The following is a 15,785-nucleotide window of genomic DNA, read 5'->3' on the forward strand; positions in this document are numbered from 1 at the left end:
ATGCACCCAAGCAAAAAAGGGGTACTTAAGGTATGTGCTTGAGATGTGTATGATCTAACAAAGCATTGGAAGGGAAGGATACTTGCTTTTAGATTATGCCAAATCGGATTGCAAATTCGTCAATGAAGCATTTGTGCAACATGTATTCTTACATAAAGATATTTATGTGCCCCTTGAAGTGCAGCTGCAACGCCACATGCCACACATTGAGTATTTTGGGTTCTCTCTAATGCTGATCTACTACACTCATTTGTTATGTGCAATGCTTTATCCTTCTAACAACCATGAATAGAAAAAAATTGAATGCTTCACAGGAGTATTGCATGTGCTCCATGCTCAAATAGGTAAGCTTCTTCGTGAAGGAAAATCTCCAAGACAACTTGCAGATGAAGCAATCTTCCTTTATAGTTTTAAATACATTTTTCCCAAGGGTAGAGATTAGTATGGAACTTTAGAACCCTTGCTTGTACCAAAGCTAGAAAGTCTAGAGTGGCCAACATGTAGCTCTTCAATTTTACATACTCTATGGATATACTCAATGCAATGAAGCCCAACACAGGATCTAGAAATGTACATTGGAATTGGTTTATCCCAGTTGTTACTTTTGTGCACATTTTCAAATCATGCGTCGGACTACACCGCACTTGCTACACTTACATATTGAAAAATATGAGTGATGAATGGCTATGTAAGACCTTTTAGAAAGAAGTGGAATTGCAAGACGTCATCAGACCTTGAAATGATAGAATGTTAGGCCTCTTTAAAGGATGTTGTTTCAGGTAAGAGAAGGATGTTTTGATTGGTGTGTGCTAGTTTGGCTTATTGTTTTCTTTTTACTTATTCTTTGCAAATATTTCAATGGACGACAAACCCTTTGCATGGTGTTTAAGTATCAACAATGGAAAATGTTGAATGTCCAATGGAATAGTATCAATCAAGATACACGAGACGAGCCATTTATGTTGCAAATAGAGGATGATTGGCCATTGTCTAACATTGGACAAGAGATTACTCTCATTATGCCCAACTCACATGTACACTTTTTCTTCCAGCTAGATGGTAGGAAGATTATAATTTGAAATGAGAACACAATGTTACTGGCCAATGTTTAGCTCCACACATTCTAAAGGTAGTGCAATTTCTCTGATGGGATCATTTGGATGCATTCTTTTATCAAGTGGTCGATGTATAGCTCCATAGATTTTTTACTTAGTGAAAACCCCTAGATACTTTCAAAAGAGAGGTCTACTTATCTTTTTGGTTGTTCGATCTTTGAAATTGCAATATGGTGTACAATTTAATCAATTATTCAATGTACTCGTTTTTTAATAATGAAACTCTCATATGTCTCAATGAGTATATATTGTAACTTGTTACTAGCTCAGTGTGATACTTTGCATAACATTGCACACCCGACATGTGGACTTCTTTATTGGTGTGTAAAGCTAATAATGGTGGTTAGATTTTGGATAGTGGGATACTTCTAAGATGAGTCAATGGCTTTGAAAGGAAGTAGGTCAATGGTCGTGTCTAGTCATTGAAGTGGTGTATGGACAACATATGTAACAACCAGTGTATGATGCAATGCTTGACTAGATGAAAAATTCAGAGAAAGGGATCTTAGCACTCCTTGATAACAACATTCAAGTACTTGTTTTGCAATAAGAGCTTTTGTATTTCCACATGAAGTCTTAGACTGATTGAAAAAGATTATTTTTCAAGTGCTCATTGTGTTGCAACGTGAAACTTGTAGCTAAAAGAAGATTTTGTATCGAAAAACGTCGGAAGCTTTGTTGTGGATGGAGAAGAGGCAACATTTATGAAAACATATCTACTTTCTTTTGTGAAGGTGGTTGTGATTGTGGAGGTCATGTATATGTTTGAAATTAGGTTTCATTTTGTGTACATAGCTACACATGATGTAAAATTTGGTAATTGGATGCACCCAATACTCTCTAGTTACATTACAAGAGTTTTGAGGAGGTTTCAATGCGTTCCTGCATTATGGTTTGTGTCAACAGCATGAGCTAGTTTGCATGCAGGAGGGAGTGCTTACTTAGCCAATTGTAGTTGAGGAAAGGATATGAGACTTGGATGTTTATTTGGCCAGGTGTTTCTAGGTGTAGATTGCTAGCCTAGGTTAGCGTAGCTGGCAATCCTTCTAACCAATTGAACATAGGTCATTTTGTAACACCTCTTAAAAATTGTGTTTTTGAAGACTGCTTGTGTGCCCCACTTTTCAACGACACTGACACATGCTTATTCAATCAAAATCATGGTTTTTAGCCTTAGTTCCTACATCAAAAACACAATATCCATGTCATATTTTGAGAAGGAATGCTATTTGTTGCCACCATGATATCTGTTGCCACCTATGATAGACAAGGATACAACAAGTTGGCATTGCCAACAACGTGTTTATCATCACCAGCCTTGTGTGAACAAGTTCACCATAGCTGACAACATTAGCAGTGGTTGGTTATGTATATCGTTTGACCATACATCTTAAGCCTAGTGTTTGAGGGTCATACATTTCTAGACCCTTTCAAGATGCACAAACCTGTACCAACATTTGGTGGTCAATATCTCAGCTGCATTTTTTTCAGTTGATATAGTGTGCCTAGAGAAAACAAGATATGTATACATCATAGCTATGAGAAGCAAGGAAACAAAGAACAGAATCAAAAACAACACTGAAAATCTTTAGAAAGGAAAAAAAATAAAATCATGTCAAGACAAAAATGGAACTTTAAATGGCCTCGAGAAAAGGGACATACAAGGTAGGTGGGTTAAGATGTGACTTATGTTACCTCTCTCTACGAGAGCATTGTACAATCACAATGTTGTACATTTATAGGCTCTAGTCCCCTCAGTCCAAATTGTACATTGTATTGAAAAGAAAAAAGAATAATTGCAAGGTACGTATGTACCGCTGTCAAGAAGTTTGCGGTATCGCCAAGAAAGAAGCGGGCTTCTTGCTGTGAGAATTTGAGGTAACTCCAAAAACTATATAAAGGAGTAATGCCATAGATGCCATGAAATCTAGAGTTTGGTAGGGAGTGCAATCAAAGAAGCCACATTCTCTATCTCTTGCACTCGCACACACAAACAAAGAACACAAAAGAGAAAATCAAAACAACACAAAGATGAAAAAGTCAAGGCATTGGTCATATCTTATCATGGGTAGGATGAAAGGCTTAATAGATGAGTTAATGGCATTCAGCCTCTACCGACCAAACAACCTACAAATTGTTCTTTGAAGCTGTAGTTTCGTGCTTACTATGATATATATGTTTTTTCTAGTGATTGGGATTAATTTTGTGTACAAATTCTATCGGTTCATAGCAAAGTAACTACGCTTACATCAAAAGAAAAGTTATAGTCTAGAAGGGGTAGTATGATGGGATCCAGTGAAAGAAGTATTTCATTGAGATTTTCTCGTCAAAGAGAAACACTATACATTGTTGGAAGTGTATTTTATGGCTAATCCATACATTAATTGTAACAGATTGCACGGAGTGGAAGCGATAGAAATTCACATGAGGTGGATTATTCATGTAGGAGATTTCTAGTATGTGCAAAATGTAGATGTGACAAAAGTGAAGAGAAGAGAATGTTCCCTCCCAAGCCCTATTCTTGCCCGTAGGCAATAAGGATGCTACGGGGAGAGATTTTGCTATAGCAAGGAGAACCTAGAGTTCATAGAGAGAAGGATCTTCTAAGAGTGACAGATATTTGTGAGAGTATAAGGATATGGATACTCACCTTGTGCATTAGCATACCTCTCCAAGAAGGTTGATCATAGCTTTGACAGAGTGTTGTAGCTTGAATTCCTTTAGTAATTAGGGAACAAGAGAGATGGAGATAGGGATAGAGATAGAAATAGATGTAGAGATAGAGGTAAAAGTGGATGTAGAATTAGAAGTGGATAATAGATAAGTTGTGGAATAGATTTGTAAATAGAGAAAGGAATAAGGTTTGGGCTAGAGATGAAAAGAAAAACATAAAGAAACCAACAAAATCACAAATCAAAACACACATTGTTTGATAAACCCTTCAAGATTTTTTCACCAATTTGATGGAGAGAGCTTCTAGCCTTGAATAATGCACCAAATCCAAGTCCTTCTTTTATTAGAGTTGAACTTACAAGGATTGCTTACAAGATTAGCTAGTCTTCCTCAAGGAGAAAGTGTAGGTTGTGGCTTATGTTTATGGCTAAGTACAATCAGGCATTAATCCTCCCACTCTCTAATGAATGGTTTTCAAGGAAGAAGAGATTCCCTTTTATAGGTGAAGGGAACCCCCAAGACAAGAAAGAGAGGAGCCAGTGTGAACAGGAGCTAGCAAAGTTGGAAATGGGTGGTCCTTGCATGCTGTGGGCAGACTGGGTCCACCATTTTGAGCATATCTCCTTAACCCTGGCTCCAAATAAAAAAATAAAAATGGGGGCATCAAAATCAGCTCATGACCTATGATCCCTATTTTATATGTTTTTTCGAAGCATATGGGAACCATGTGTAAACAAATCATCAAATTAGGGTATCTTTCTGGAAGAAAAAGTCTACTTCTGGTCCCCTTAGCCTAAACTTCCATTTGATTCCAATGGACACCTCATGCAATATGAAAGAATGACACTGCTCCTTGATAAAAATTTGTAATCATCCTTCCAATAATGGATTAAGATAGGTGCATCTTTGAAAATTATTCAAGCTAATGTCCCACTAGGATCTAATACCTTCCTAGTAGCTATCAAAAAGAAATATAACAAAAATATGAGAAATACACATAATATATATGTATTGGAGACCACACTAGCTATAGGATCTAGCTAGAGTGTGAGGTGATAATGAAATAGTCAAAGGAAAGAGCCAGTGCTTTTTTTCCCAAGTTAAAGAGGCACAACTATTAACTTTTTTCCCATAATTCTTTAGTAACGAGAAAGTAAGAATATGTTATCCTTGAGAGAAATAATAGAATGAGATAGAAAGATTATTATTATACTTAGATATGCATATGTACATTATGGGAAATATACTCATGTATCTAAAAGTTCACAAAATTAATCTCCTAGCATTCGTTCCCATTATGTATGTACCACATCACGACATCCACCCCCTCTAAACCTTCACATCCTTTGTATGTGCCACATTTCATTTTGTGCAGTTTCAATTCCCTTGTAGATCTTCCATGATTTCATCTTCATTAATAGATTCCAATACTTAATCTTCACTTTGATCTTCACCTATGTCTTGCTCTTCCTCTTAACATCTTTTGGATCACTGTCTTCCCTTATCTTAAACACTTTGATCCTTTTCCTTGTAGTGGGAGCCTTTACGTCTGTGCAATCTAGTTCAAACAAGCTGTAAGTAGCATTTTCATGCACATGCTTTACAACATACGGTCCAAACCAACTTTTTTAGAGCTTACTCATGATTGTGTGCTAGTTATCAAGGCTACTATCATACACTAAAACCTAGTCAGCTTTGTGAATTTCTTTTCTCTGAGTCGATGTCTCTTATCAAATTAATCCTTTTTTTTCAACCTTACATTTTTTAGTCACTCTTTTGCAGCCTCAATGTTTATAGGTCTTCTCTCTAGCTGCCTTATACAGAATGCAAGGATATTTCCCTGCTAAGACCCTCTTGCCAAGGTAGTACATTCCATGTGTGAATTGTATCTTCAATTGGCATCACTGGCTTTTGACCATACATCAGCTTCGTAAGCTTATAGATAGTTACTGAGATATGTGTTGCACGATCAGCTCATAAAGCATATGGTAACATTTCTGGCCACTCACCAACTCTTCCTTGACAAGCCTTGGGAAAAGCTTTGATAATAGGAGGATTTCCTCTTTCACTCTTTCCATGCCTTCAGGGTTGTAGTCTGTAGTAGGGAAAGCTTGATTCCAAATCAACAAAATAAATCCCTTGCTTTCCTTGCATCTAGTTCACCTTTGTCTGCAGTGATCTTTCCCACACAACCATAATGGAAAATCACATTATCAAGAAGGAATTTGCATACAAATTCTGTAGTTTTTTCTCTTAATTCTTTCCCTTCAACCTAGTTAGTTACATCCTCTTGTGAAAGAAACAAGTATCTCATCTGCCAAAGTCCTAAAGGAATTATGACTGGATCCACAAGCCATTTATAGTGCATGGCTAGTGGATATGTAGGGTGCAACCCATCAGGATGCCATACATTTAAATACATTTAACAAGTTATAAATGAATCTACAAACTGAGATACTTCTTTATACATATCCTTACACCAATTCTTGCCCAAACACCCTTGTGTCCAACTCATAGACTCTTTTGCATGAGCTTTACTTGAGTCTCCTTTTTTCATACAACCCTTTGTGGTGTAACACCCTTTTGTTTAGGATGCTTCCACAAGTAACCATCCCTCAAAAATTACCCATATAATTTCCTGTATATCCTCTTCAATTCTTGTTTAGACCAATCATCCTATTTTGTTAGAGTACTCAGGTAGCTTCCAATAAGAAGCCAATCACCTTCATAAAGCTCTTTCAAGAACAATTCAAGTGGGTTAGACATACATACATAGTTACCTTTGACATGAGATATGGAATAGAACTTTGTGCCCACATCATCATCCTCATCAATCATATGTGACTCTTCTTCATACCTTGCCCTTGATAGAATATCTACTACTGTATTGTCTTTACCTACAATATTGCCTTGCTTGTACTTGCAAGACTACAATTAAATAACTTACAAATTGTTGTCTTCGCCATATGATCACTTCGGATCAAGAACCATTGATTGATTGTGGTCTTTAACCCCATCTTTGTTTGTTGTTTCTAATAGTAATTTTGTCATAATTTTGTTGTTCACAATCACTTTTACAAGCCTTGCTTGTATCATGATGGCTTAAATGTCACATATATGCAAAAAAATTCCACGGCAACACACATACCCATTGCATATCATAGCGGTTGAGCATATTCATGAAAAATGTGTCAACAAATTAAAAAACTACCGCATACCTTTTAAATAACATGCATCGATTTTCCTTGTCAATCACTGGTTTGGGTGTCTAATCTTTTGTATTTGCCAATAAGCAATAAATACCATATGAGTCATGCTCCACCAGTAAAAATCTTTCATCCCTAGTGCTTTATTGCGTGAAGTGTTTGTAAATGAAGCATTTGGAAAGTCAAATTCATAGCCGTACTAATTGTCAAAAACCTCCCTTCTTAAGAGCCCACACAACCATGTGGTTAGGATTTCAGTCTACAAGCCGGAAGTTCATCGCTTAAATCTCTTGAATTCTTTTGTAGTCATTGACAAGGTGCAACCACGAACTCATTAAATAATTGTAATCTACTTTGATTCGCTGCATATTTTTTGAATTTGCAAAAATTCAGCCAAACTTCATTGCCTTAGGTTCTCAGGCCACCTACCTTAAGGTGCAAGAAGACAAGGGCACAAGAGCTAGAGGGAGGGGCTGTCGAGGGTGAAAGAAGGGGGGGGGGGGGGGGGGGGGGGGGGGGGGGGGGGGAGGAGGGCTGGCACCCCTCCCTGGTTGAGTTTATGTTCCCAAGTCCAAAGGCCTTAGTGCATTCAAATGAGAAAAGAAAAGGTTGATTACTATGGCAACAGGCATAGCAATGAGCGAGAGAGAAAGAGAAAGATGCCCCCTCTCCGTGCTACTCCCTGGCCCACACTCGTGAGACATGAAAGGTTCCTTGCCCAAGCATGACCTTGTTGAGCTCACTTACGCTTGATTTGGGGTAGGTTGATGTTATCTCTTCCCTTTTCATTACGGTTCGTACCCATGGCCCTCTGTGGCTCCTTCTCCATAACCCTTTGTTTGCATGTTCATGCAAAACGCATGCAAATGAAGAGTCCACAACCCCTTTTGTCCAAAATAGGCTAGATTTAATTCTAGTGTGCTGCTTTAGTGAATCCTCCTTCCAACCTTCCTTTGAAAAGCCACTTGACCTAGGATTTCCTGCCCACCGGTAGCCAGCCCTTGTCCTCATCCTTGACCCCCAAGATTTCCCTTGGCATGACACTCTATAGACCAAGATATACACAACACCCCAATCCACTAAATTTCACCTTCAAACACAATACAATTTCCTAGGTAAACCAATATTTGCACACAGCATGATGCACACATGCAGTACACCACCACAAGAAGCCCAATCACTCTGCATTGTTCAATTCACTGCCTTCCACACACACAATACCTCTCTTTTTTTGTCTTTGCACAACCAACCTTGCGAGGGCACACCGTCAACACACACTCAAAAAAACGCAGGCATACAAGAGGAGAAGAGAAGGGGAAAGGGGGAATCAACACAAATACATCGCCAAGATGGCTTCAATATGCTCAAAATGGCACCATATACAACACTGCTCCAAGCCAGCACACACCTCAGCGAGCTCAAACACAACCTTGGCAGCCCTCCTTTGCATCAACTCCATGGCTCAACAGCCTCCAATCCGCAACAAATAATGGCTAGACGCCCAACCAAAAACAAATCCCCCTCAATTTCACATAAGATTCTCTTATACAAGTGACCCAGACTAAAAAAAGAAAAAAATCATTGTCCTCTACTCGTACAGCTCTCTTAGAGCTCTGATATTTTTCATCATTTTATTGATGAGGAGGCTTAAAAATAGAAAATTCCAACAAAAACCAATAAAGCTATTTTTTTCAATGGATTTTCTTAATGATTGGATTTTTACTTTACTTTTTTAGAGCATTTTGGTATTTTCTTTGATTTTTTCAAATAAACAGGTCAAAAAGTAATAATAAATAATAGGGAAGCTCATATGGAAAACTAAAAGACACGATGATCATTAGAAAGACAAGGCGGACAAGCACAATAATTTTCAATGAAATCAGAAGATGGAAGCGGGAAGCCTAAATTAGGCGGCCAAGCCTACTTTTGCAAAATTCTTGCAGAATGAGCTACAGGAATCCGATCAGGGAAATTTTTGAGTCTAACATAGATTTCATGGCCTAGTAGGACTAACTGGGGAATCTGGGGAAAATTGGTTCGGGAAGTCCGGGTATAGATATCCAAGCTAGGCTAAAACCACCTCATTTCCACTTGGAGCCTTTGCAGAGAGAGATTTCGACCTCTTCCACGCGACTTTTCTGGAGCTCACAACTGACCATTTTCAGCGCCGTCTCACACGAGACATGAGGGGTAAGTTCTTTACTCGTCAATGATCCATTTTGTACGGCCGGTAGCTAGTCGATAGCTAGTCTAAAGCCCTAGAAACCAAGCAGTGTACGAAGACCTACGACCTAAAACTAACCGTATCAGCCTGCCAGCTCGACCAAACCAGATGGGATTTGAACTATAGCATGCCCTAATATAATAGAACCCCCTCGATCCCTGCTGAATGGTCAACTCAGCAAATGAAACCGAGGGTATGTCTATATGCGGCGGCTCTGAAGTGCCTGCCTCTTCCTGCGTGTCTAGTTTCCCATCTCTAAGGAGTTCGTAACTCTCTTGAGCTCTGCTATTTCCTTTAGGAGCTCTTCTTCTCTCTGAACCCGTATTAGTGCCAGGTCCCTGCGCTGTGATTGTTCCAGCTTTAATTCCAACTCAAGATCTTTGTTCTTCTTTCCGAGTGCCTTGTATACTCCGTCAGTCCCTTTGATCGAAGCCACGGCTAGATTTTCTCTTATTTGCCGTAAGAAGATTGCTTGATCATTTATTCTCTGTTCAGAGTATTGCAGAGAATCATTGGCAGCATCTAATTGCACTTGAATTCTTTGAACTGACAGAGATGTCGTAAGAAGTTCATTTGTCACTTCTGTCAGCTGCGTCTTTTGCTTTGTAGGCATCCGATAGTTTAGAGAGCAGATCACCTAACTCCTCCATTTCTTTTTGATGCATATCTCTAGCTAGCTGGTGATGTTCAGCTTCTGCTTTCATCTCTTGCATTTGCCTCTGAAGATTGGTGATGACAGTCATCCTATCTTCTAACTCTCCTTAGAGAGCGTCGATCACCATCTCAAGCTCTTTGGCCTTCGTGTTGCGGTTTAGTACTGCTGAACGGAGTCTCTCTGTCATGTCTTGCATTTGCCTCGCATATTCGTTTACTTGCAGTATAAGTTTGTCATTCGAATGCCAATCATCATGTCTTGCCAACTAAGATGTGCCTGCAGCCTCATGTGTGTCTTTCTGTTGCGTCGTAGCTGCTGGTTCTTCTTGTGTGGAGGTAGAGGTTTGGTCATTTTCCTTGTCATCCTAAGGCTTTGTTGCCTCGTTGGTTTCTGGATGAGTGGAAGTAGAGGGTGTTCCATCCTTCTCCTGTTAAGCTGCAATAGAGGGTGTTGGCTCAGATCTTGTTGTCTCTTCTGGTGCCAGACTTTCTTCCTTTTCTGGCTTGGGTTCTTTCTCTTATGCAGTGGTAGACTCTTTTTCTGGCTCTGCTTCGTTATCTTTATCTTTCTCTTGCTAATCCGCCTCTTGTGTAGATTCTATTTCCTTGGTGGACTCAGAATCATTGGCTTTCTCAGGTTCCGCTTCTTTATTGATGTCTTTGCCCGCAGGTGATGGTGGTGGGCTTGGCATTGGGTGGTCCTATTGTTCTGTAGGCGGTGAGGTGGGTCTCGGAGATTCGTATCCTTACTCTTGTGCTTCTTCTCTAGCCGTCTCCTTGGCTTGTCTTTGTTCCTCCACCTCTTTGGCTCTTCTAGCCGCTTCTTCGGCTTCCTTCAGCTTTAGGGCCTCTGCTTCTTGGTACATTTTCTCCAAACTCTCTATCGGATCTTCGGCCTCTTTTCTTGTATGATGCTTCGTCCTTGGGCCTTTAAGTCCAGCAGGCCCCCATTTCTTTGGGTCCTTCCCTTGTGCTTGTCTAATGTGTTGGTAGGCATGTTTCTCTCTTTCAAAGCGTGCTTGTTTTTGTGCGCGCTCTTCTTGGTGTGCGGCCACAGCTTTTCTTTTCATTTCTTCTCTACGAGCTCTCTTTTCCTCGTTGTCAAAGCTCTCGCTGCTGTGCCTTTTCGGCGAGCTGCCAGCTGACTCTTCATCGGATTTATACGATCTTTTTCCTAACCTTGTAGCTCTTGGAGAGGATTGTCTGCCAATATCCAGGTGTTTTGATCAGGAATAGGTGGTAGATTGTCGGCCATGCCAATGGCATGGTATGCTATCCTCGTCAAGACTTCTGGTGCACCCAAGTAAGTTATTTTGCCTCTTTCTTGGTGCCCTTCAAAGTGGTCAGGACGTACTGGGTGTGGTCCACTGGTTGCCTTGTTGTCGACTTGAGAACTTGAGTGAATGTGGTGGCCATAGCATGATTTGGCATAGTGTACCTTGGTGGCCTTTTTGCCAAAAAATGGAAGTGCTGGTGGTACAAGCGGGTTGGCTCTTCCACTTGTTTGTGAATTAAATCGGTGGATGTAGCCATGGTTATCTCTTTGGTAAATGTTCCTGTTGTTTTTCTGTCTCTTGCTCTCATGGTCATTTCTTATGTAGGCAGTCTGAGTGCCTCTGCCACTATATCTTTTGTTATCACTACTTCAACCTTGTTCCCTTGCAGTTCCATCTTCTTTAATGGTGGATAAAAGCTTGTAAGCTTTTTGAAAATCCACTCCGCAAGGCTCCTGTTCGTAGAAATCCCTGAGTCCCAACCTGTGGTTAGCCTCTTTAGTCTCTGGCTTTGCGGCTACATCATAGACTTCCTTAGGTAGGAGTTGCAACTCCACCTGATGCCCTCTTCAATCTTGAATCTGCCAGGGAAGACTCTAGTGTGATGCTCTTCTAGCTGTTCTCTGGAGAGGTATGATGTCTTGGCAGCTTTGATTGATTCTGGATCCAACTGATATGCGGGTAGTTCCTGTAGCTTTTCCTTTTGGTTGAGCTTCTTCTTGGACCTCTCCACTGCTTGCATGGCTCCTGTTCAGTGAATAGAGTGCAAAGCTAGCAGATTTGTCAGAATTTTCTCTGAAATGTCCTTTGGACTGAAATGCTGACAATTTTGTTCCATTTGCTATTGGTATTAGGGTTGCAGAGAAACGCACACAGCTTGGAGAAGACGAAGGAAGCTCAAGGCACACAATAGAGAGTGTGTTACTTAGTGTGCAATGTAAAGATAGATAGCCTTAGAGTGATGGGCATATATACAATGCTCGGGGGAAAAAACCTCCTAAAGAGGGAAAAAATGCCCTGACGGTCCTAGTGTGTTCACAAATATCACTACCACATGTATATGTTAACAAATCCCCCCTGGAGTGATGCGGTGAACGAGAGCTGGCACATGAGTAAAGGGAAGTGCCATGCCTTGAGGACATAATCAGTCCACAAAGGGGAGTAGGCCCAAAGCATTGCAAAAAGCTTCAAGCTTTTCACGAGACAATGCCTTTGTGAAAAGATCTGCAAGGTTGTCCTGTGTTGGCACATAAGCCAAGCTGATCTCTCTTGCTGAGAGCCTCTCCCTGACATAGTGGTAATGCACCTCAATGTGCTTTGTGGGAGCATGAAAAACTGGGTTCCTCGCAACTGCCAATGCGCTCTGACTGTCAGTGTAGATAGTATTGGCAGTGTCATGTCCAACACCCAAATCAGTCATAAAGCGTATGAGCCATACACACTCAACCGTAGCTGTGAAGACTGCCCTGTACTCAGCCTCACAACTCGAAGTGGCCACAGTAGGTTGCTTCTTGCTCAACCATGATATACATGAACCTGCCAAGCATGAAACAAAAACCACTTGTGGACACTCGCATGTCAAAACAACCAGCCCAATCTGAGTCCTAAAAAACATGTAAGTCTGGCAGCAATGATCCCCCCTTGGGATAAAACAATCCAAGATGTGAAGTGCCACTAAGGTAGCGGAAAATCCTCTTGACAGCCTGCCAATGCTTAGACCCTGGGCTATGCATAAATCTGCTGACTTGTGAGACTGCAAATTGAATATCAGGCCTCGTGTTGCATACATAAATGAGGCAGCCAACAGCAGTTTGATAAAGAGTGACATCAGCAGGATTGCCAGCATCATGTAGACTCAACTTCAAACCTGTTTCCATGGGAGTGGCAATAGGTTTGCAATCCTCAAGTCCAAACTTACATAGCAATGTCTCTATATAAATTTTCTGACACAAGGCAATACCACCATCACACTTCTTAAACTGTATACCCAAGTAATGATGCAATAGCCCCAAATCTTTCATCTTGAAAGTAGCATTCAAATCAACCTTAAATTCAGCAATATGTCTCTTATTTGGTCCAGTGATCAACAAATCATCGACATAAAGAACCACAATGGGAAGTACATCATCCTCACGCTTTACATACAATGTGCTTTCAGTTGGACTGTTACGAAAGCCTCGTTTGACCAAATGAGTGTCAGCTTTCTCATACCAAGCACGAGGAGATTGCTTCAACCCATACAAAGCCTTCTTACATGTGCACACTTTTTCCTCTTGTCCTTTTATGACAAAACCACGAGGGTGCATTACATAAACTTCCTCAAATATGTCACCATTCAAGAAAGCAGTAACAATGTCTGATTGATGTCCCAACCAAAATGAGTTGCCAATGCACATAGAAAACGCACAATAGTCATACGACAAGTGGGAGCAAAAGTCTCTTCATAATCTATGCCTTTTTGTTGTGCATAACCCTTTGCAATAAGTCGAGCCTTATGACGATCGATCTCACCATCCAGCTTGCGTTTCAACTTGTAAACCCACTTCGTACCAATGGCCTTTTTGCCAGGAGGCAAATCACATAAATTCCATGTGTCATTTTCTATAAGTGCATCATATTCTGATTGCATGGCATCCATCCAATTTTCTGAATTATGTGCTTCATCAAAAGACAGAGGCTCCTCAACATCATGTAGGCTAGACATAGCCAAAGCATAACAATCTGATGCATAAGATGCATGGTGAGAGCTTGAACGAGTTCGACTAGACAGAGGTGCATCCAATTTACTGTCATGCAAAGTGTACATCAGCCATTTTGGCATACCTCTAGCCTGCTCATTTTCAGCCCTTTCCTCATCAAGTACATCATGTACATCTGCATCAATAATAGGCTGATCTGTAACATTTTCAAAAACCCCCATAGGCTGTACATTTGCCTCATTGGAACTTACATTCATATTTCCACCACTAAAAAGACGCAACAAAGTGTCATAAATGTCCTGTGAGCTTAGATTATTGTCTCTAGTACATGACAACAAGGGTTGAACAGAATCTTCCACAAACACTACATCCCATGAAACCAGAATATGTTTTGTTTGCGGATGATACAACCTGTAACCTTTGCTTTTAGCACTATAACCAACAAAAATACATTTGACAGCCTTATCATCCAATATTCTGCGTTGTGTTTGTGGCACCAAAGCATATGCCAAACAGCCAAAAACACGCATGTGTTCAATAGAAGGCTTTCTATCATGCCATGCTTTATATGGAGTAATGGAATACAAAGCTTTCTTAGGACACCTGTTTAGTACATAAGTGGCGCAGATGATGGCCTCAAGCCAAAAAGAATGCGGCAAAGATTGACTTTTGACCATACATCATGCCATTTCCGTAAGTGACGTGTTTTTCCTCTCAGCAACACCATTTTGCTGAGGTGTATAAGGCACTGTACATTGGTGTTTTATCCCACGACTAGCCAGAAATGCATTGAATTCATGAGACATATACTCCCCCCCTCGATTGGAACGGAGGGTGCCCATAGTACATTTCGAGACATTTTTAGCCATAGCCAGAAATTGTTTGAAGCACATAAAAACTTCAGCCTTCGCTTTAAGTGGAAATACCCATGCATGCCTGGAGTAACTCATCAATGAAAGTCACGAAGTAAAGGTAATTGCCCAAGGACGGAGTTTGCATGGGCCCACAAACATCACTACGCACAAGCTGCAACCTGCATGTGGCCCTAACTGAACCATCCTTTGGAAACTTAGAGTGCTGCATCTTACCCAAAATACAGCCTTCACAAACATGTTTAACAGGTGCTTCAAGATGCGGCAAAGAAGCAACCATATCAATTTTTTGCAAACGCAGCAAACTGGCAAAATTCAGATGACCAAAACGTGCATGCCAAAGTTTTGCATCTGAAATAGCCCTTGAATCTACAACTGCATTTGCAAAAAAAAATCCACACTTGTCATACAAAGTGAGCTTATACAGCCCACGGCACAAAAGGCCAGATGCAACAATTTCATCACCAAAACTGAAATCATGAACTGTACATCTGTCATCCACAAATTTGACTACAAGTCCAAGTCTAGCAAGTGTGGATACAGACAAAAGATTCTTCTTGATCCCAGGTACGTAAAGTGCATCAACAAGTGTGAAAGAACTTCCATTAGCAGCAGTATGCACGATATTTCCAACTCCCCGAACCGGATAAGAGGCATTATTGGCACAAGTGACTGAATTCCCATGAGGGACAGACTCGAGAGAGGTGAACAATTCATGATGTGAGGTAATGTGCTTTGTAGCACCACTGTCGAAATACCACACATGTGAATTTGCAGCAACTGACGAGCATGCATCATGGATAGCAAGATCGTAAGTGCACTCTGCACTAAAAGCCCATTCTGCATCAACATCACCGTTACAGTCTTCTTTTATAGAGGACTCAACAATGGCTGCATTTGTAGTGGAACCAGCATTTGCAGTGGAACCACTTTCTTTCTTCTTAGCTTCTTTGGCCTTCAACTTAGGACATGAATTGATCAAGTGATCATTAGCTTTACAATAATGGCAACGCATCTTCTTTTTGCCCTTATCACCAGAATTTCTAGACGAATTGCTGCCAGCAAAAG

The 15,785-nt window shown here is 40.5% G+C and overlaps 1 pseudogene; it reads left to right on the forward strand.

Moving 5' to 3' along the window:
• The window catches only part of LOC147460186 (uncharacterized), a 24,548-nt pseudogene continuing 8,763 nt past the window's right edge, over positions 1-15,785 (forward strand).

Source organism: Adiantum capillus-veneris, chromosome 4 (genome assembly GCF_014529385.1).
Source record: "Adiantum capillus-veneris isolate H3 chromosome 4, ASM1452938v2, whole genome shotgun sequence".
Taxonomy (NCBI): Eukaryota; Viridiplantae; Streptophyta; class Polypodiopsida; order Polypodiales; family Pteridaceae; genus Adiantum; species Adiantum capillus-veneris.